General features: G+C 37.2%; 1 protein-coding gene and 1 pseudogene across 1 annotated transcript in view; both read left to right on the top strand.

The window, feature by feature from the left end:
* LOC6036684 (TNF receptor-associated factor 4) overlaps window positions 1-23579 on the top strand; it is a 110124-nt gene that overhangs the window by 22605 nt on the left and 63940 nt on the right. The gene's annotated exons all lie outside the window — the stretch shown is intronic.
* On the top strand, window positions 21244-21870 carry LOC119767293 (annotated as a pseudogene).

The following is a 23579-nucleotide window of genomic DNA, read 5'->3' as shown; positions in this document are numbered from 1 at the left end:
GGTGGCATCCATAGAGGGGCACCCGAACGCGCCGTTACGGACGTTTCCTCAATCCGGAGGTTTCCTGAAAAGAATGAAATCTCTTCTTTTCGTATTTTTTTTTTCTTTCATAACGCTTTGCACCCATTGTTTACTTCCCTCGGGTCAACCTTCGTCTGAACGTGGCGGTTCCTTGACGGATCCCTTAAAACGCACTACTCAATTTGAAGGCAAACATGTTACAAAGAGGGAAAAACACCGTTCCGTTTTCAGAAACATTTGTGTTCCTTGAATAACTACGTCGTCTACGAACTAATTCTAACCATGTTTAGCCTGGCTACCAAAGGAAGACCTCTGAAAATGAAGTAGAAAAAGTCCACACTCGGAATGTTCACACCGAACCGGATTAAGGATGCGCCTATTTACATTTTGATAGGTTTTTAACTGGAATTGAAGAATTGTAAAGCGAAACCCAGAGAAAGGAAAACATTCGACAGAGCAAATGAGAAGTGATTGAGAGCTCTTCAACCGCAACGAACCTCAATGGGCTGACCAACTTGAATGAAGGAAAAAAAAATGCTTGGTTTTACAAATAAGTTGTTATTTTCCTTTCAAATGCCAATCGGGTCTAATCCTTTTCAAATTTATGTAGATTTCCAATATTTGGGTTCGAGTATTTACCCAAGATAACGAACAAATGAAGCCTAATCGGATGCACGTGTGTGCACACGGTACGATGCAGTAGTTTCGTGGGAGCCAAAATTATGAATGTACAGTAGGAATGCGATAATGAACGAAATGAACTTGTTTGTTTTCCAATTTGCAATTGATTTATTTTTGGGAGCAGAATACTTAAGAGGTTTGTTTGCTAGGTTTGTTCTAGAGGTCGTATCAAGGAGCCTCGATTCTTGTGAAAATTTCCAGCCATAGATTGCCATCAAATTGTACACCCACAATTCAGAGTCGAGAGAATCGTTCCCTCAAAATTTATTGAGAGTGCTAAATTCAAGAGAATAATGCCACCAACTCACACCATCAAAACAAATGTGTTCATTCGTTAACTGAATCAAAAAATCTCCAACAAGTATCATAGATTGACTTCTGATCACTCAACGGTCACCAAGCTGTGATGGTCGAGGCAGTAAAGTCACTGGGTTAGTTTGTCAAAGGTCTCTGGTTCGATTCCCGTAGTTGACACTTTTAGCTTTTTGTTTTGACGGATGAACTTTTTTTGCAAATGAACCTCGAAGGAATAATTCTCTTGCCCATCTCGAACTGTGTTCTCTCTGTCCGTAAATGGTACCACTATTCTCTCGACTTGAGGTCATTATTCTCTCAGACGAGCGCTGCCCAGTTTTGGGTGTACATGAGGTGAACTTATGCCAAATATGCGCTCTCTACGACAAAGAGAAGAGGGGTTAACCGGACATTGAAATTCGTGGTCTGAAAACATAAAAAAAATCCCAATTCCCTAGCTATATCTGGGTAGAACAAGATAGCACAAAGTCATCGACTAGTTAAAAGTGTTAGAGGTCAATGAACCTTCTACATAAGATAGTTTGTCAACAATCCATCAACCTCCGGGGTAGTAATTGTGGATCTGATCCCTAATCTTCCAACTCTAACAAAAGATATCAATCACTCACTCACGTGTGCATTCCGAACGATAATCGTCCACGTGAAAGTCCATTCAGATTCTAATTCCTGAATGGCTGCTGAATACATTTAAAGGATTAATTTCTCTCCCCCAACTAAAGCACCTCAACATAGCATAACTCAAAGAAGATGTTGTTGAACTTTGTTTTCCAACGGATAAAGATCTTCGAGGTCAACATGCAACGGTTTTACTGAGGAATTTCTCACCGATTCCCACTGCTGCTGCTGCACTGGGCCAAAGTATTGAAAAGAACGGGATGAGTCACACCTTTCTCGCTTATCTGCTGCACAAAATCTGGCCGGTCATCGGAACGGGGGTGATTCATCCGTCGTTTGAAGCCGTACATTTTATGCAGATTTGAACAAGCTTCTTCTCGGGCGTTGATTGAACGCGAATTAAAATACTAAATGATTTCATCAGCACAGTTGATTGCAAACACTTTTGGGCGAGTAGAAGTTCCCACGAGTTCATGATCCAGCTCATCGACCGTTGGTCGATGACATAAATCTTGTTTAAGCTCGATTCCTGTTCGCCAACAGTGCCACGTGACCTCTCCAGCAGAGCCCATTTCTCGATTGGTCCCGCGCCAAGGATTAAAATTAAAAGGAAGGATGTTTTGGGAGTGCGATGGCGTGGAAAATTTGAAAAATAATTATAACGAACCCGTTGCGTCACATGGTGCTCGGAATGAGTGGCTGATGTCTAAAGAAGCGTGACCGTTGAAGTTGATTGCGTTTGTGGGGAAATTGTGTTCTACTGTTAACTGACAACATTTGTTTTTAACGAACACGTGATCAAAAAAACTAAGGCTGACTGGAAAGATGCAAGAATGTTACTTTGAAAATCCTGTTCACCCTAATTTAATTTAATAGAGTTTCATCCCAAACTGAACCTATGTAGGATTTGGGAGACTTTTTATATTATCTTCTCTGGAGTTATTTAAAATAAATCTTTTTTTTCGGTTTGTGCATAGCTTCATAATAGTTAAAATTAACACATCTTCTATAAAAAATTGTTCAAAAATTAATTTACTTATATCAGATGATGATAAATATTAAATAAACTACATAAATGACAAGACGGTGTGTGTGTTCTGATCCAACATCTGCTGGCCGGCAGCGAAATTATGGGAAAGAATAGTTTGAATCAGACTTGGGTTATGTTGATACAACAAATCTAAGTTCCCGTACTACTACGAAATTCGCTTCTAACATTAAATTCGTAATCAAGAAACGCCGAATTTCTCAGCAAAGTAAACAGCGTTATTTAAAAAGCAGAAGGGGATTTGTATTGTAGCATTAGAGTATTTCTGTACGCAAATCGACATTTCTTTGCATTATATATTTTTTAAAATTTTAATTAAACTTTATTCATGGATCCACTATGTCAAAAGAAGCCATTAGTTTAATCGAGATGGTCCTACAAAGTATGTAAATGTTCGCAAATCCGTATCTCAAGAAAGGATTTTTTATCGGTAAAGGGTCTTGGGAAAAGGAATACGTTATAATTAGGACTTTTTATGAAAAATAGGCGCAGAAAAAATAGTTTTTTTAAGTTGACTTTTTTATGAACAATCCTAAAATAAATAAACAATTTTTTTAAAAAGTTGATTATAAAGGCATCTTACCTTATACCGAAGAAATATTTTTTTGTTTTTTAAGTTTCATCGAAAATATTTTCAAACAAAATCACGGACATCATTTTTTAAGGCAAAATAAAATTTGCAATCTAAACTGACTTAAGACATTTTTTGATAATGTGCGCAGCGTTTTAGGTTACTTGTTTTTGAAAAATGTTCATTTTGCCTTCCTCACTGAGGTAAGTCTATAATCCTGCTCTAAAAATGAACTTTGTATAAAAACGTCGTAGACCCACCTTCATGTATACATATCGACTCAGAATCGAAAACTGAACAAATGTCTGTGTGTATGTGTGTGTGTATGTATGTATGTGACCAACAAACTAGCTCATGTTTCTCGACACTGGCTAAACCGATTTGACCCGAACCTGTTGCATTCGACTTGGTTTGGGGTCCCATAGATCGAGTTTTATACAGATTGAAGTTTCGATAAGTAGTTCAAAAGTTATGTATAAAAATGTGTTTTCACATGTATCCGGATCTCACTTAAATGTATGTAAACTAAGTCCGGGTCCACCATCCGACCCATCGTTGGTTAGGTTATCAAAAGACCTTTCCAACGAGTCCAGAACATTGATGATCTGGCAACCCTTTCTCGAGATATTGCCACTTAAGTGATATTGATGTACTTTTTGGAAGCCGGATCTCACTTAAATGTATGTAAAATATGTTCGGATCCACTATTCAACATATTGTTGGTTAGGTTATCAAAAGACCTTTCCAACGAGCCCAAAACATTGAAGATCTGGCAACCCTGTCTCGAGATATGGCCCCTTGAGTGATATTGATGTACTTTTTTGAAGCTGGATTTCACTTAAATATATGCAAACTATGTCCGGATCCACCATTCAACCTAACATTGGTTAGGTTATCAAAAGACCTTTCCAACGAGTCCAAAACATTGATGATCTGGTAACCCTGTCTCGAGATATGGCCATCTAAGTGATATTGATGTACTTTTTGGAAGCCGGATCTCACTTAAATGTATGCAAACCGTGTCCGGATCCACCATCCTACCAATCGTTGGTTAGGTTATCAAAAGACCTTTCCAACGAGTCCAAAACATTGATGATCTGGTAACCCTGTCTCGAGATATGACCACTTTAGTGATATTTATGTACTTTTTTATTCCGGATCAAAAAAATAGATGAAATTTTGTGTACAGCCATTGTTGGTAATGAGTGAGGAAGGCTCCAACCACATAGGTGGATTAAGTCAGTTTTTCCAATTTAAAATACTTTTTGAAGGAAAAGTACACCTGCAATTTGTATGAAAAGCTGCGAAAACCTTCTAAATTTTTCTTTTCTCACCTTGGTGATCAGATTGCTTGTTGCTGATATACAGAATTTTACATTTTATGGTGTAAAATGGGTTTTCCATAGAGTCACCTAATTTGTCTTCATTGTCAACTTTTCAAAATAGGGTTATGAGCCCTTTCAAAAAGTTACTCTTCATTAGCAAATTTGAAAATAATTTCCTAAAAAGGAGCAGAAAATTTTAATGAAGTTTAATTTTAATTTAAACATTGAAAATTGAGCCAAAAGTATCCGAAATATCGCGAGTTGAAAAATGAGGGTAGTTATGTAACACTAAATTTTTTTTCACAAAATTTGAACTCTAAGAGGTTGTGATCTCAACAAGTAGCCGCCCGATCAACAATGTATTAAAAAAGTAGGAAGTTTACGCAGCTTTTCAAAAATGTTTTTTTTGCAGCGGTGGTTTTAAATTGCACAAAACTGAATACTTTTCAAAATAAGTTACCTTAAAAATCATTTTCGTTTAAAACTTGCTACCATAAATGATTTCTCAATTTTTTTTAGATAATATATATTTTTTTTAAACATTGGCATTCAAATTTTTTTCCGGTATCATATTTTGCACCAGTCTAAATTCTAGCGCAAAAAAAAAATTAGTCCCCTTAAGGGTGCACCAAAGCAACCAAGGAAGTCGTTGTTTTCTTACACCCAAATTGTCAAGCATACGGACCCAATTCTGCAAAAATCTGATTGTTAAAATATATTCAAACTTTGTTGTAAATTATTTGGTAGACTGTAATCAAAAATTATATCGATAGTTCCCGTAGTTTTCAAGATACTAAAATGTCTGTAACAAAAATCTTGATGCAAAAGCTCTGGTTGATTTGCACCGTTTAAAATATTTTTCAAAGTTTTTAACCTCCCCTCCCCCTCTCCTGCAAAATCGCCCGAAAAAGAAAGCGGGCAATTTTTTTTAATACATTACCACATTACCGACGGCTTTTTGGTTGTATTTCACAAAAAAAACACTCAGCAGAGCGAGGATTGAACCACCAACTTCTTGGTTATTGATTCGACACGCTACCACCGCGCCATGGACGCTTGATGAAAAGTGAGTGAAAGAGCACCAACATATGCTTCTTTTTGGAGTGTTGCTCGGGGACGGGCCAGCATTATATGTGTTGGTAAGAACTGCAGATTGCTGAAATTTTTACACGCGGGCAAAAATGATCTACGGGCTTGTTGCAAAAAATGTTATAAAATGTGACATTTTCTGCAGCAAATCCAATGTTGCAGATTTTGAGATATATTTTTCCTTTGGGTGTACAAACAACACACTTAACTAAGCCTGCTCCGGTGGAATCACTGGCGGCGGTTGGACTCGCAATCCAAAGGTCGTCAGTTTGAACCCTGGATTAGAAGGTTCCTTGGAGTAAAAATACATTTGGGTGCTGTCCCCATTCAAGCCTTTGGACTCCTAGGTTCGAGCAGAAACTTGCAATAGAAACCACAATAGACCTGCGGGTCGTAAATGTGGGTGGTTTGTTTATTGTTTGTTTGAACTAGTGTAAAATGCATCCTGAAACTATATTTTCAAAATTCAATACAGCAGTTTTGTAAAAACGATGGCTTGCAATTTAAATTTTTATACTTTTCAGTCGATTGAAAATTATTATGTTAATTTAGTGATGATAAGTTTTATAAAACATCTGGAAATTATTTATATAGAAAAATCAAAGATGCAATTTGGCTTCTTTTGACATGCATGGACAAAATTAAGGTTCAATAAAAAAATAAAAATCTCTTTAAAATTGCGAATTTTTATCAGGATAAAAGTTATTGAAATATTAATGCATTTTGACAGTTTTACCGATTTTGAGTAGACTCTTAGCAGTATTAAATATAAATAATAAGTTTTTTTTTAGAAGCATCTACAGATTCTACACATCAGCAGATATTTCTCAAACGCCACCGACATCATCATCATCGTGACGAATCGAATATTCCTGGGCCATATTTACCCGTACAGACGTATACATTCTGGAGAAGAAAAAAAAACAGCTGCATCGCAGCCCATCCCAAAATCGTCAGATTTCCAAAGAATGACGGGCACCATTTACAACCGATCCGTTCCTTCATTCATCCGCCTCTCTCACTGAGCGGATAACTGAAATATGCAGCAAGTTTTGTGGGCTCATACATACGGTTTCATTACGCGTAGCTTTTTAACACTTGAACAACCAGGCTGAAATTTTCGGTTGTCAGTATTACTTGAATAGAATGAAAAAATCCTAAAAATAGCACAATGAGGCATAACTGTGAGATTTTCAAGCTTGGTGTTCCAGGCGTTAAACGCATCTCATCAACTGATCCTCGTATCGTGGCGCGGCATCTTTTTGGACCATAACCAAAAAATCCTCCAACATGGTTCGAGAGTGTCAGCTGGGTTAACATTTTTCGGAAAAAATAAAAACCATATGGGTCACTGTCGAAAGAATTAAACATGGAAAGGAGGAAAAAAAGGAATTAGGTAGAGAGAGGAAGGCATAATAATTAATGCAATTGACGCTTCCAGCTCATCAGTTTCGGGATGAATTGCAAATGCGTTCTGGTGTTACTTTCGAGTGCCACCCTCGGCGTTTAAGCCCTCTCTCTAGCTTATGTGTTTGCCCGGAGCTTCCTGGGAGATAAGCAACCTTTTTTTGGGTTTAATTTAAATTTTATTGAGCCACTCGAGCTTCGGGTCTGGCAAACAAATTGGTTAACAAAATGCTGTGTGCGCTGAGCTGTTCGACTAATTACCTTCCTGTTTTGTTTGAAACTTTTATTTTTTCAGGAAATTGAATTGATATTCCTAAGTCGAGGATCCCTTATAATTTAAATATGAATGGAGTTCGAACTGAGCTGTAAATCGTAATTCCCAGCCTCTTGACAGACAATACGCTGGCGCAGAGTTGTGTATGCTAACAATATGGTAAATTTTGGAACATTTTCCTAGAAGAGTGGCGCTTACATTTAATGGCAACGAAAATTACATTTACGACTGTTTTAACGACCCCCACACGGAGAGACCGGCCGGGGCAAATCTAAGAAAATCTTGGTTAATTTAACTAAAAGTATGGGTTAATTTTTTACACAGCTTTTTTTCAACAATCGATTGTTGATTTTGTTAACCTGAAATTGCTGACCACCGATAATTAAAATTAACTAAAAAAATACTTGGAATTGCCATTTTTGTTGGTTAAATGGCCGAAAAAAAATTCTAGCAGTCGACTGCTAGAATATTTTTTTCAGAAAATTAACTAACAATTTCTTGTTTTCAGCTGAAATATTGTGGAATATTCTGTTGAAGACTGGCTGGGAAATGTTTTTCAACTTTTTTTCAACATTTTTTTTCGTCGTATCAACCGAAATATTTTTGCATGCAGCAAATTATTAGTATTTTTATAACAAAACATTTCTTAATTAGACATAATTTATGTAAGTGTTGATATATATTTTCTTTAATTATCTAACGATATAGGCTGGGCCGAATTTCTAGCTATATTTTAACTATTGTCTTACTAGAATTCAGAAAAATATTCGTACATGTAGTCAATAACTAGCAGTTGTTAGCGATATTTTTATTGAATTTTCAGTAAATTTTGTAATAATGCCTCACAAATTAATGCTGAGTGTTTTTATTTTCGCATTTAATCTGCCTAAAAATTTAACGTTTTGTACTAATTTGTTTTTTTTGAATGAAGTTGTTAAGTTACTGTTAAAAGCATCAAAACAAAACTTTTTTTTAACTGTTGTTATAAAACATGTAAAGTTTGATTAATGTTTTAAAAAATTACGTTGCATTAAACTAAAAATAATGAAAAGCATATTACAAATTTTGTTAAACATGTTTAAAAAAGATGTTTAATTTAACATGAATTCCTGAAAAATAGAAATCGAGCAAAATTTTCACCAAGTTTTAAGCTTATATTTTTATTATGTTGTATAAAATTAAGTGTTGTATCCACTTACCATCACTGTGAAATCATCCGATAAGTCATCATCATCTACAATGGTCTCAGGTTTAGTTATTTTTCTTGTGGTTGGAAACAGAATTTTCACTAAAGTGAACCTTTTGCTGCAAATAGACATGTGAAATGTATTAGTAATTTAATACAATTCAATTCAATTAGAGTTTATTAGTAAACAATCAATTTACAATTTCGTGTTTCTTATAACCTAATAGAGTTTTGGAGTTCCTTTCATCTATGATTTGAACTATAATTCATTTTGATGTAATTTGATATTCTAACAATGGATTTGACATTAATTTAATACAAAATTCTTAATTTCGGCTATAAACTGAAAAAAGGAACGTAAATAAATGAAATTATATTGAGGAAAGAAGAAATATCAATAATGCTACTTACCAAAGTTGCATTAATTTAACAATTACTTTTGGCAACAAACTTTCATTGCATTTGATTCAATTTATTCAACGTACTTTGATTCCTGAAAAAAATATTTTGAGTTTTACTTACCAGTTTATTGAGCAGTCGTATTTGCAACAAAACTTTCAAGATAATAATTATCTTCTTTTATATATTTTATATATTTTTATTTTTTTTATATTTTACTTCATCTCTATTTTTATGTTGTTTATGTTGCTTACACATGGCATTTCTATGTATTTAATAATTGATGATTCTGGAAAAAAATAATGGTTCATTAAGATTTTATCCGTCGTAAGCACGAAGCTTTTTAATGATTCAGTTTTCTAATAAGAATCACATTAGATAAATTATTGTGCAAAAATAAACCCATACTTACTTGGATTAACCAACATTTTGTTAAATTTGCCCGAGCTGCTCTATCCGTGAAGAGTCGGCCCGCATTTCCCTTCTATTGCCCTCTTGTTCCATCAAACATTCTTCTAACATGTTCAACTCACTCGCATTGGAGGTCCTCATGGCAAATCGTCCTCTTGCTCTTCATAGTTTATCACCTGCAAAGAAATCATCAACAAACCTACTCACCAATTCCACCTCCCCAGTTGCAACACTTTGATGTGCCACTTCAACATTAGCTAAATAGTGTAAGTTTCACCTTTCACATCCTCTCACTTCATAATTAACAACACAAACTCAACAAATCGACCGCTCTCGTTCGAATCCTGACTTCAAATGACAGACGTAAACAAACCCAAGTTCATCTTTTAAATATTCAACCAAATGTAAATTATATTCAACCAACAAAATTTTTGATTTTCCTAAAACCAAAGCTAACAGTCGAGCACGTTCATTCGAGTTCGGGAAATCTGTTAGCTTTTTGCCTCTAGCATTTTCAACAAACAGGTTATTAAATTAATACTAAATTTTAGTTATTCTAACGGAATATTGGCAGTAACAAGTACGTTTTTGTTAAAATTAACGAAAGTAAAATCAACAATTTTAATTGTTAAAATTTCTGGGCACGGTCTCTCCGTGCACTGATCCGATGGTCGGGAAAGAAGGAACTCAAAGCCAGTGTTAACGCCACACTGACCCCTGCTGGTGTGAAGAGTGACTTCCTTTAATTGAGAGTGCATTTATGGCTCGATCCGCATCAATGGAGGATCGTTATAATTAAACTCGAACCGTCTCTAATCAAACGAGGCCGCGATGGCTCTCGATCGCTCGAAAACAAATATCATGCCTTGTGGAGTGCGACATTTGGTAGATAGGCTAGGAGCAATTTTCATTAGCAGCCTTTGAGAGCACTTTCGTTAAAATGATATGAAATTAAGTTGGATAAATGAGCGAGCAGATGAACTGAGAAATTTACAACTGGACAATTCTCTAAGATTTCGGTTATTCCATTTTTTTGTATTTTTTTATCCGGCTGAAACTTTTTTGGTGCATTTGGTATGCCCAAAGAAGCCATTTTGCATCATTAGTTTGTCCATACAAGTTTCCATATAAATTTGGCATTTCAAAAAGGCGTAATATTGGATGTTTGGCCCTTTTGAAATGTTTGTCTTGATTTAAAAAAAATATTGAAAATATTGTTTTCGAAAAGATCGAATGTTTCATATTTTAACATTGTAATCGGACCATTAGTTGCTGAGATATCGACGTTAGAAAATGGTGTGTTTTTTGTTCATGTTAAATTTTCGACCATGAAATAATTTTTATTAATGTAATACTCAAAATTATCCACAAAATACCGTATTTTTTCGAAAGTGCTGAAATGTCATAATTTGCAATAGGCCTTACCACTTTATTAGAGTTTTTTTTGAAACTAACATCTTGACAAAATATCGATTTTTTCAAAAATACTTAAATTTCAAACGAAGTGAAATTTTGTATGCTTTTGACTTTATTAGATTTTTTATCGAAAATTATTAGAGCTTTTTTGAAAATACTAAAATTTTCACAAAATACCGTATGTTTCGAAAATACCAAAATTTCAAAAATTTGCAATATGCATATCAAAAGAACCAAAATTTTGTACGTGGTTTCACTTGATTAGAGTTTTTTTGTCGAACACTAAAATTTTCACAAAATACCGTATTTTTGGAAATACTCAGATTTTCATAATTTGCAATATGGATATCAAACAAAGCGAAGTTTTGTTTGCTTTTTTACTTTATAACAGATTTTCAAAATTTGCAATATGGATATTAGGGTGGGTACGTTTTTCAAAAAGTTCTCGGATCAAGTTTTAGTATGGTTCCCCTTGTAGGGCATGCCCATAGGGACTTTCATGCCAAATATCAGCTCATTTGGTTGTAAACTGGCTGCGCGCATCGAGGTTAAAGTTTACATGGGAATTACTATGGGAAATTGGAACTTTTTGTTCATACGCTCTTACAGGCCTGGGGAAATCACGCGCCAACTTCTGGTATGGTCAGGCCTATGGGGAATGGTCTGGAGAACACTTTTCCCGAAGAGAGCATATGGATTCGTTGTCCCTAGACCTGGCGCATCGGCAAACAATCCGATGTCTCCGGAAACAACGGTTTTCCTTCAAAAAGCATCAAATTTTCCTTAGCATGCTATGAAAGCTTGATGAACATCGCGACGCCATACGTCAGGCAGCTACCACGTGGTTGAAATATTTGCAAAAAAATACAAATTCGCTATGCAGAGATTCTGAATTCGACTAATTAATATCAGGATTACTCGAAATGATCATTTTCTAGTTAAAAAAAGGTTTGCAATTAAATATTCCAGCCGTTTCTCACCCACGTGGTAGCTGTCTGACATATGGCGTCGCGGTGTTAATCAAGCTTTCATAGCATGCTAAGGAAAATTTGATGCTTTTTAAGGGAAAACCGTTGTTTCCGGAGACATCGGATTGTTTGCCGATGCGCCAGGTCTAGGGACAACGAATCCATATGCTCTCTTCGGGAAAAGTGTTCTCCAGACCATTCCCCATAGGCCTGACCATACCAGAAGTTGGCGCGTGATTTCCCCAGGCCTGTAAGAGCGTATGAACAAAAAGTTCCAATTTCCCATAGTAATTCCCATGTAAACTTTAACCTCGATGCGCGCAGCCAGTTTACAACCAAATGAGCTGATATTTGGCATGAAAGTCCCTATGGGCATGCCCTACAAGGGGAACCATACTAAAACTTGATCCGAGAACTTTTTGAAAAACGTACCCACCCTAATGGATATCAAACAAAGCGAAGTTTTGTTTGCTTTTTCACTTTATTACAGTTTTTTTTGAAAAAAATTACAAAATCAAATTTTCCAAAAACTCTTAAAAAGTGAAAAGCATACAAAATTTCCAAAATAAACTTAAAAAGCATACACAATTTCGCGTCGTTTTATATCCATATTGTATGTTTTGAAAATTTGAGTATTTTCGAAAAATATGTTTTTTTGTGAAAATTTTAGTATTTATCAAGAAAAACTCAACTATAAATAAGTGACAAAGGATACAAAATTTCGCTTCGTTTGATACCCATATTGTAATTTATTTATATATATATTTTCGAAAAAATACGGTATTTTGTGATTAATTTTGATTGTTTATAATTTGAAACTTACTATATTTTCAATGAATTCATTCTTAGTGAAAGCATTGAAAATTTAACATGATATGGTTGAATGAAGTCGATTTTAGAAAAATTTAAAAAATAACATTTCCGCCGATAGAATTAACGAAATGACGATAACGATAACGATAACCATTATCGTTATCGACAAATTCGATGGTAACTTTAAAATACTTCGAGTACAATGCTGAAGCATTGGGCCAGGAATCTCAGTAGTCAGCCCATTAGGATGTGGTCCTTTTGCACCAAATGTGTCCGATCTCAACTAATATTTCTGATGGTTAGCTGATTCTGACAAAGAAATTCCACTTCTGGCCTATAAAACCAAAATTTATTAGTAGTATTAGCTAGTAATTTGAGTCCTTGAATCTGAATCTTGGGTCCATTTTTCGATATCTCATGACGGAAAAGTGGTACGACCCCAGGATTTTGTAACATTCAACAAGAATGTATATCTGACAAGAACATTTCAACATACTTAGCTTGTTTGTCGATTACAGCATTATAAAAAAAAACTCCACAAAACCTTCCAGCTGTTCCATCAAATTCCTCGCTATCGACCTCCGTGCAAAGTGGCCGCGTAGGCAAAATGGTAATTCAATAACCCACGCAGACGACCAGTCGCGCGCCAGCCCTCGAGAAGGTTCTCATGTTTTGCTGAGGCGTCCCAATTTCTTGAGCCAACAACTTCAGACCAGCGCGCAAAAAAAAAAGAAAACTTTCCGCCCATAATTGCCATAATCACAGGAAATTAAAGTATCGCTTGAATTTTTCCGCCAACGACAGCAGCAGCAAAAAGTCATCGGAACCTAACCTAAAAAATGCAAATGTTGCGGCTTCGATGCCGAAATTCTTATTCAGCTCATTTCCTTTCCACACACCGGGGCTCATAACCGCAAGAAAAAGTGGTGAATGAAGCAAAAAACGAGTCCGGCCATTGGCTTCTTTTGAAGGGAAAAAAAATGTTGATCGGCGACAGCAGGGATGTCAGCCGTTTTGGCAAATTCCATTCCATTGAAAAACTATAACCTCAGATGGTCGAGATGATCGCAGCGAAATTTTTGCATGCATCAAATTCGATCAAGCTGCCGTTTTCCGGTTCATCGTCCAGTGAGAAATGTCTAACTCGATCCCCGAACACAACACAAAACTCAAGAATCATTAAAAAATTCCTCAGAGTTCACTTTTCTCTCTCATTATTATCGATCGCAATTTTTCACCTTCAACTTCCTCTCGATTTCTCAAGATATTCTCCTCCCGGTTCGATCGATGCGCGCAATTAACCTTCAAAGGTCGCTCGACTTCCCGCGGCTCCGCACCAAGATCCAAATCCAATTACACAATCTTTGAGGAGAAAGAGAGGTAGATTCGATGGCGATGGCCACGAATCCAAGAAATGTTGGATTTTTTCCAAACCATCGAACGACCCTCGAAAGGTCGAATTCGATGGGGCGATGTTCGCAGTTCGATCGAGTGTCGGTTGTGATCAGAGAACGTTCTTTCTTCTTGCAGTGGAGGTAATCTACGATTTCCTCTTCTCGGAAATTGGGCAGTTTAAGCTGAAAGTCAACTGTGAGGTTGCTATTTTGGAGCAAGATGGTATTCAATAATTGTTTTGATTAACAACGTTTTTCAGAGAGCTTTGAATTCTTCATTGATGAAAATTTCGAATCTATACTAATGGGTATTACGTAGAACAAGTAAAATTTGACCTTTTATTTTAAAGTTTATACAATGAGCAAATCTTCACGAAATTGGCCGATTTCATGTCATTTTATTGTTTTGATTTAGCTAATACTTTGTGAAGAGCATCTCTATGACCAAAAAAGTTAAAAGTTTGCCCATAAAATTTGTTTGATTTGGAATTTTCGACAAAGTTGTAGGTAGGAAAATTAAGAAAAAATAACTAACACTCTAAAAACCCATTTTTTACCTTCAAAATTTCAAAGCAAATAACATCCCAAAATACTTTATTTATCATCACAGGTATGATACTATCAAAAATAAAAATATCAATAAAATATTAGTAAAACTAGAAAAAAAATATTTTCCTCAACTTTTTCTTCTTTAATAGATCTGTGGTTCCAGAGTTGAAATATTTAAAAAAGTTAAATAGTCTTTGATTAAATTAAAAATGCACAAACGTTACTGCCATCAGAGGTTATATTGAGTCTGGGGTGAGCTTGTCATACAAGAATGCAAAAAATTGAAGGAACCAATCTCACCCCAAAAATTTGTCATGAAAATATAGCAACACATTGCCCGGATACGAATTTTTTCGTCTTACTTTTACCCTATTTTTTCCAATAAAATTTTTGGTTTAATCAAAATCATAAACTGAACATCAAATTCAAAGTCCCAGCCCATTCTCGATCGAAAGCATTTGGTATGAATTGTATTCGAGTAAATTTTGGTATTCATCAGACGGTTGGTTCAAAAGTTAGAGCTGTATGATTTTTCTTTATATACAGAATAAATTTCTCAAAAAAGAGGCCATTCAGAATCATTCTCCCCAACGATTTATTTTCAATTTCACTCAAATTTATCTTTCTAACTGAGTGTTCACGACACGATCAAACTTCTCAACAAATTTTACATCGATTGGAATGCGCACTTCTATTTGAGAGCTTTTGACTTTTTGCCTTTCTTACAAAAGAAAGGTTTAAGGTTTGCTTTTGAAAAAACACTTTTCTCAGAAATCTTAAAAATTCTTGCACGGCGAGGATTCGTCCCTGGAAAAAATCCTATTACTAAATTGAAGGTTTAGATGCGCTCTTTCGATTGAACTTTGGCCCGAAACCCGGAACTCAAAGTCTGATTTTTGAGAGCTCTTTTTCTGAAATACATGAGCGATTAAAAATTTGTGTCTTCCATCATTGGAAAACCGGTCGTAAAACCCACAATTTTTACATTTCAGATCTGTAGCCTTGAGGTCGGAGACGAACATTTTATTTTTCGATTCACAATTTTCGACCAGTAAATGTGGTCAAAGCCATTTTGAGTGGTATTTTTTGGACTATTTTACAGATACCACTATCAAATTAAAAGAATTCAGTTTCAAACAAAAAGCCATTCGAAAACATGCGCCATAAACTGCTTGGGCCCAAAATTTGAAGCTTTTCCAAAATATATTTCCAGAGATATAGCCATATTAGTGTTTTTCGTCTTACTTTTACCCTATTTTTTCCTATTAAATTTTTGGTTTTGTATAGATACTTGTACGGACGAACCAGTGATGCAAAATGAATCTTTGATCATAGAAAAAGTACTCACAAAGTTTTACCTGCAAGAAATAAATCCTCAAAAAATATCGATTCTTGAGAGAATTGCTTTAAATGCAATCAATTGTGGTTAATTGGGTACTAAAACCCTATGTAAATTTTTATGTACAACGGTAAAAACACGATTAAAAACCATTTCTGATTACTTTTTTTCATCCTATTGCAAAAAAAAAAAAAATTACAAGACAACATTTTATGGATGGATCAACTCTGGTCCCCTTGGAACGAGCTGTCAAGTAGGAGCTTTTCTGTCAAGAAGGACCGCGAAGTTAATTTTTCAAAATTGATTTAAAAATCCATTATAAACTCTTTGTGGTCGTACAAAGGGTCATTGTACTCAGAAAAATAAGCTTTATCGCTGTAAACAATAATATCAGCAATCTAAGCTTCATTTTAGGACCCAATTATGGTAACATCCATAAATCAGTTTTCCCAAAGGAAACGCAATATCATGGGCTAAACTGTTGCTCAGGACCACAGGGTACAAATTTATCTGTTCTTTTAATACTCTGTTCAAAAACAAAACAAAAGGTTTTGGCTATGATCTTTCCGCAAACGTTTATGATTGGAATTCTAATTATTCCATGGAATTAAAGTAATTTTTCATATTTTTTTTTTGTAAAAATGCTGAATTGTTCTATCAATTGTTTACAACTTGTGGATGTTTGTTTTTCTTCACTTATCCACTTTCCAGACAATTTAAAACAATTTGAATCTCTTTATTGTAGTTCAACTTCATGACTACATCCGGTGATCAGCACTTGTTCGATCATAAAAAAAAGTTAATCCAAAGCAAACTATATCCATTGCTCAATGCCGAACCTAGCAGCAATGTTGTGGTCGGAACAGTTGTTCGAATAAACCCCAGTGAAGTCCACAATTAATGAACATGACTAAACGGCCACTCCCTGTGTTTGGAACCGGACTTTGGTTCATGTCTAGAGTTCTACATCTCTGTACGATGGACGAGGTCCCCGAGAGGCTACTCCATTGAAGAAGCATGACAGCTGGATCGTGTGGTCATAAATTAGCCATCATACACCAGAATTCAGGGTACACCATTGCGGCTTCAGAGGAGGCGCAATTTTAATGATATCTCACGACATGTTCCGAGAGATTTTTTTGTCGGTTTTTGGAGTCTGACCAGCCAGCCGAGGAAAACAATAAAGTTCTTTGATTGCGCGTTGTCTCTACGGTCTAGACTCCATGGGAGATATAGGTGTACGGTAGGATGGGGTCATCAATTATTATTATAGAACCATCGCGCGAAGATCTTTCGTCAGTCGAAAAAAACGAGAAAACGCAGTCTTAGGCCGGATTTATGACCGCGGGACGGTTCCAGCTTGCGTCGCGCGATATATGGTGTGAACCTGTAAAACTATTTCATTTTCCCATCTAATTAACATAAAACCGGTCGATTTTAGTGGCATTCCCGGGTACTGAAATGTGGATTATACGACCGTCTGGAATGACTCTGCTTGACGGAAAGCGAGTGCGCCTCCGTTTGACAGACAGATAATGTCATTCTTCAGTGAGTGGTTGATTCTTTTCGGTGGTTTAGATGAATTGGAAAGCTCGTAAAGATTAATTAGAATAAGTTGAACTAGGTGAATATTTATGAACTGAAGACATACTTATTCAACTTATGTATCAACCTTCTTTAGAGACAGCTTTTTGTACTTATAGCTTTAAATAAAAAAAAAACTTGCAGAGTTACGTGGACCTGAAATTAAACTTCAATGCGAAATATCATTCTAGTTATAGCAAAGAGATTCAGAGTTCTGGTACTTATCGAATACCTTCATAATCGCTCGGTCAATTTTGCTTTTATCATCTTCCCTGCTCTCCGAGTTGATTCTGATCATGTTTCGATCGCGTCTGCTTTGCTTAGTTTCGTTTCTACAATTTTTTACCAGCTTTTTTGCCCACAGACAAATCGATTTCCCGCCGACTCGCAAATCGAGCTCGTTCACAGGAAACGCTGCCCATTCCAGCTAAATAAAAAAAAGACTTGAAGACCGTGTGGAAAAGCAGCTGATCCAAGGTTATTCGACGACGAGTCTCACGACTTCGCGACGGCAAGGGAAGAATGCGACCTTGCGATGGTTCTGAACTGAACGTTTCGTGAGCTCCGAAGAAGCTCTTCCGAGAACTAGGGCTGGAGAACTGGAAATTGCGATGTAACCTAATTCCATTTGCAATAATTGGCGCCACTACTTTATACTGCTAGTTTGGTCCAATTCCAAGGATTCTAGCTCGTTACTCGATTTGATCAATTAAAGTTCTAATTAATCGTGCTCATCGAGCGGTGGTTGTGCTGATTTTCAAATTACAGTTGAAGAATGACGAGGGGGGAGATGTAATTAACTAGAACTGAAGTACGATCGCAATTGTAGAGGTGAGAGTCCAGAGGAAGCCCAGTTTCAATGAGAGGTGTATGGCAGATGTTTTCACTATTTATGCAAAATTTTAGCGAGTCATTAATCTATATCGAGGCAACGAGAGCATAACAGTATGCAATTTGAAAGGACTGAACAAACTATTGACAGAGGGAGTATTATTGAGATAGCGAAGAACGACAACGAGAGGGTCGACTACATTATGCAGTTACCAACTGATTAATCTGCTGAATCCACACATCATTACAGCATCAATAAATTTACGACCATATTACTTCGATTAGCCATTGGGCAAATATCGAAAGAAAGGAAGCAATTAAGAGGCAGTATTTGTAAATATTGCTCGGTTTGTTCTAGAGGTCGTATCGAGGTGCTCCGATTTGGATGAAACTTTCAGCGTTTGTTTGTCTATGCATGAGATGAACTCATGCCAAATATGAGCCCTCTACGACAAAGGGAAGTGGGGTAAAACGAGCTTTGAAGTTTGAGGTCGAAAAAACATTAAAAATCTTAAAATTGCTCGCATTTCCGTAAAACTTCATCATTTCCAACTCTCTTAGATGCATTCGAAAGATCTTTTGAAGCACTTTAAAATGTGCCATAGACATCCAGGATTGGTTTGACTTTTTCTCTTAGCTTTTGCAAATTACTGTCAAAAATGGATTTTTTTAAAACCTTAATATCTTTTTTCAACAGCCTCCAACACCCATACTCCTTTAGGTCAAAAGATAGGCAATTTCATGGACTATAAGCCTATGGTATTAACTTTTTGGCCAATCGCAGTTTTTCTCATAGTTTTTCGATTTTTCTACAACAAACATTTTACAATGTTAGTTTTTGCCCTGCAGGCCGTCATAGCGGCGTTTTTTGATCTCAATTTTGTCATATTCGGAATCCTCGGACAATTTCACGTAAGTTTGAAGTATTGGAATTGTAATTTTGATTTAAAAAATAATTAAATAAAACATTTTTGAAAAAAGAAATCGATTTTATTTCACCCTATGATGAATGCGTCAAATGCTGTATCAAGTAGGCGAAAACCTGTTTTACCCTTAATCCAACAAATTGTTAAAAAATATTTTAATTCATTCTAAATGGCAATTCTTCCAATCAAATTTACAACTCCAATACTTCTAATTTACGTGAAATTGTCCGAGGATTCCGAATATGACAACATTGAGACCAAAAAATGCTGCTATGGAGGCCTACAGGGCAAAAACTAACGTTGTAAAATGTTTGTTGTAGAAAAATCGAAAAACTATGAGAAAAACTGCGATTGGCCAAAAAGTTAATACCGTAGGCTTATAGTCCATGAAATTACCTATCTTTTGACCTTTGGGAGTATGGGTGTTGGAGGCTGTTGCAAAAAGATATTAAGGTTTTAAAAAAATCAATTTTTGACAGTAATTTGCAAAAGCTAAGAGAAAAAGTTAAACCAATCCTGGATGTCTATGACACATTTTAAAGTGCTTCAAAAGACCTTTCGAATGCATCTAAGAGAGTTGGAATTGATGAAGTTTTACGGAAATGCGAGCAATTTTAAGATTTTTTATGTTTTTTTGACCTCAAACTTCAAAGCCCGTTTTACCCCACTTCCCTTTGTCGTAGAGGGCTCATATTTGGCATGAGTTCATCTCATGCATAGACAAACAAACGCTGAAAGTTTCATCCAAATCGGAGTAACTCGATACGACCTGTTACACATTGGTGAAAAACTCGCTCTTAAACGGCCTGCCACAGCCGCGTGCCATGCCACGATCTGTTTCCCACTCCGCAGTTCTTGATGAGCCGGTTCCGCTATCCCCGCACACTCGAAGTATCGGCCAACTCCCAACCCAACTGCTGCGAGGAGGAAGCTGAAGAAAGATTTAAAACCTCCCCAGCAAACGATCTGGTTATGCAATGCCATAATTTCATTTTCAATCGCCTGAGAAATGGCACACATACGCGTGGAAAGGGAACCCACATTTGAAAAGGGGGTCTCAGGTACTTGGAACCTTTTGCGCATGGTCGCTGGGCTAAGCTATAGAGACCAGCAGGTGATACCTCAATTCCCACTCCAACGAGAGGTACCGTTTGGCAGCTAGCAGCGATTCCCAAGCCACTCGCGGGGCCAACAAGTGTGAGCTCTCTTAACACACTTTAATCACACTGTGGGGCTGAGCTCCCCCCGTCTTAAGAGGTCGGGGTACTCTTTTGCTTCTTCTACATTTTAGGATTGTGCCGGGAGTGCACAGCAATGCAGTGAAAACCAGTTCTAATAAGTTTATTTGCTCGCGACAATTGACGGAGGCGCCACGGCGGCCGCTGGCATGCTGTTGTGCCAGATAGGGGACACCTGGCGACATTCCGCTTGGGATGCGTTCTGGAGTGCTTCTTCCTATATTTTTTTTCGATATCACTAGTCACTAATCTTTCCTAAAATAAAAATCCTGAAAAAGGTAATCCTTAAAACTAAGAGTATTGGGCAAAATCGACTGTTAACAATTTGTACAAGTGATATTTTCTGGAAAACGTTACTTAATCCACCCTTAGGTGTTTGTTGCCTTCCTCACATTTAGAGGGTAATGCTATCCAAAATAGATACACAAGGGCGGACCTTTCAGTGTTCTATCAACTTGATTTATTATTCATAACATCAGATTGGGTAGTCAGATCTTCATAATTCAGGGCACTTATGTGCTTATAACTTTTGATAGGGTTGTCAGATCTGCAATCTACTGAACTCATTGGAAAGGTCTTTTATCCAACGACAGGTCGCATGATAGATCCGAACAACGTTTTTTATCGAAAGATCCGGCCCGAGGGGCGTGAAACTGGGCTTAATGTATTTAATTTGCGCATTTAATGTATTAAGGAATTAAATTCCTCTTGTCAACTAACATTTGACAGCGCCCAACCTGCTTTGTCGAAAACATTGAATTGTTTTGCGTCTCCTTCGCACACCCGCCTGTCAAGTTTGTGTTTGTTTTGTTGTTGAATTTGTTCTTGGTGAAAAATGTGGCGATGCCGGTCAGTATTTTTTGTTTGAAATTTGTTTTTGGAAGTAATTAGTAAATTTAGATTGCTAGTAGGTAGCTGCAAAAGGTGGTACATCGTTCGCCGCAGTTGCGCAGTTTTCGAAACGCCGGTCGGTCGGTATTGAAGCTGACTCAACCCGCATCACCAAAGAGGTCATCGAGCTGAATGGCAAGTCCGTCGAGTAACTGATCGCTTTCGGCCGCGAGAACCTGTCCTCGATTCCGTCCGGTGGTGCTGCCGCGGCCACTGCCGTCGAGCAGCAGAAAGAGGAAAAGAAGATGGGCGAGTTCGATTTCGAGGACGATGACAACATGTGCTGCGGTATCTTTGAATAAGGGATTTCCCCGTGGCCACATCGCCGGATGGCTACTGGCGGTTGCACTGGCCCAAAGACGGCAGGACGGAACTGTTCCGTGCAGTGGTTCCGGAAGTGTACAAATTATTTATTTCTAAGAAATGCTAAAAGAAGGAAAAAGGACGATGGCCGTTCAAAAAGGGCAATAATTATTTCGTTTTTTTATTCAGTTGCTTTGTTGGTACTTTTGGCATTGAGTTGTTAGAGTTTGAAACAATAAATAAAGAATCATCTGCTTGTTTTTATGCTTCCCACGATCAGCACGTTCGCTAGTCCATCCATGTTTCCGCCGGCATGGCCATCAGCTGGGATGATTGCTGAGCGTTGGAACTGGATTCGGTTGCTTCGGAAGAGGCTCCCAATGAGACTCTCGAGTGCGCGACAGCCGCAGGTACCGTTCGACCTTGGACGAATTTCTAAACTCGGGTTCCATCTCGGCGGCGGCTGCCACCGGAATTCTTCCTCCGCTACTTCTGAGAATGTTCGGCTCGCAACGATTTCTAATCAGATAAATCAACTGCTCTTGGAACTTTCGCGATAATATGATGGCCGGATTGGAGTGGGTTTGAGAGACGTGGATTTTAAGTCCACTCGACGACTACTCTAGCTCAGGGTGGTCAAAGTAGACGTCGACTGGGTGGTAGGAGAGCTTGTGATGACAATCTGGCCGACGCTGCTGGCTTGAACGAGTTGTGATCCGATATCAGGGTTGGTGAATGGGCCGGGGATCGGGTCCCATTTGTCATAGGTTCGGTGGTGGAAATCAGCTTTAAGCCATCGTTCGGAAGTAGCGCCTCTGTTCATCGCTTGCTGTTGGAGGTCGTAGAGATGGTGCTGTCTTCTAGTAGCTCGCTGTCGTCCATTGCAATCGGGATGTTGTCAAAATCGAACTTGTTCCCGTCGGGAGGTACCCGGTGCGCCAGTCGCAGGAGACGACGAGCTTCCAGCTGATTGGAAACCCTGATGATTCTCTGTACTGGCCAGCTGCAACAGGTCTCCTGAACTCGATGATCGTTTCCAGCGGATCCCTCGTACGGGCCAGTTATTTTTATTTTTTTTAAGAAAACAATTTTCCACCCAACGCAACAACAACAATCACGCGCGATGTCGAACTGTCAAACATCGTCGGTCAATGTGGTGTAAAGAGAGGTGACGACGTTATGATCGTAAACAAAAGTTAATTCGTTAATTCCTGCAGTTAATTAATTAAATGTATTTAATTTTTTACTATTGTCGCGCCCCTCGATCCGGCCTCTAAAAAGAGCATAAATAACACTTAAGTGCGCATAACTTTTGATAGGGTTGTCAGATCTTCAAACTTTTGAACTCGTTGGAAAGGTCTTTCGAATACCTTTCTAAAAATGTATAACAAAAACCAACCTTTTTACCATCTTCCAGACTTTTGTTAGAATATTTTTTTTTAGCATAACTTTTGAAGTACTTTACTAAACTTTATAACGGTCCAAATCGGTTCAGCCAGGGCCGAGGTAATTCAGTGCAAATTTTTTTGATCAACATCCCACCACACACACAGACATTTGCTCAGAATGTGATTCTGAGTCGATAAGAATACATGAAGGTGGGTCTAGAAGGTCAAATTAAGAATTTCGTTTTTCGAGTGATTTTTTAGCCTTTCCTCAGTAAGGTGAGGAAGGAAAAAAAAGTAGTTTATGCAACAAGTTGCAAAAAGAGGATTTTTTCAGCACGAGTCGTACATTTATCCAACGAGGTTCACCGAGTTGGATAAATACGAAGAGTGCTGAAAAAATCAAGTTTTGCAACGAGTTCCATACAACATTTTTAGCAATTCCAAAAAACACACACTGAGTGAAAGTTTATGTCAAATTGTATTTTGTCAATAAATCGTTTAAATCAAAAAATGTTGAAAAGTGTTTTTTTCGAAACAAAAGCTAAAAAGTTCAACTTTTCAGCACCCATTTGAGTGCTGAAAAGTAGAACTTTTCAG

The sequence above is a fragment of the Culex quinquefasciatus genome, chromosome 2 (genome assembly GCF_015732765.1).
Source record: "Culex quinquefasciatus strain JHB chromosome 2, VPISU_Cqui_1.0_pri_paternal, whole genome shotgun sequence".
NCBI lineage: Eukaryota > Metazoa > Arthropoda > Insecta > Diptera > Culicidae > Culex > Culex quinquefasciatus.
The sequence above is the reverse complement of the archived record's forward strand: the minus strand, read 5'-3'. Positions and strand labels throughout refer to the sequence as shown.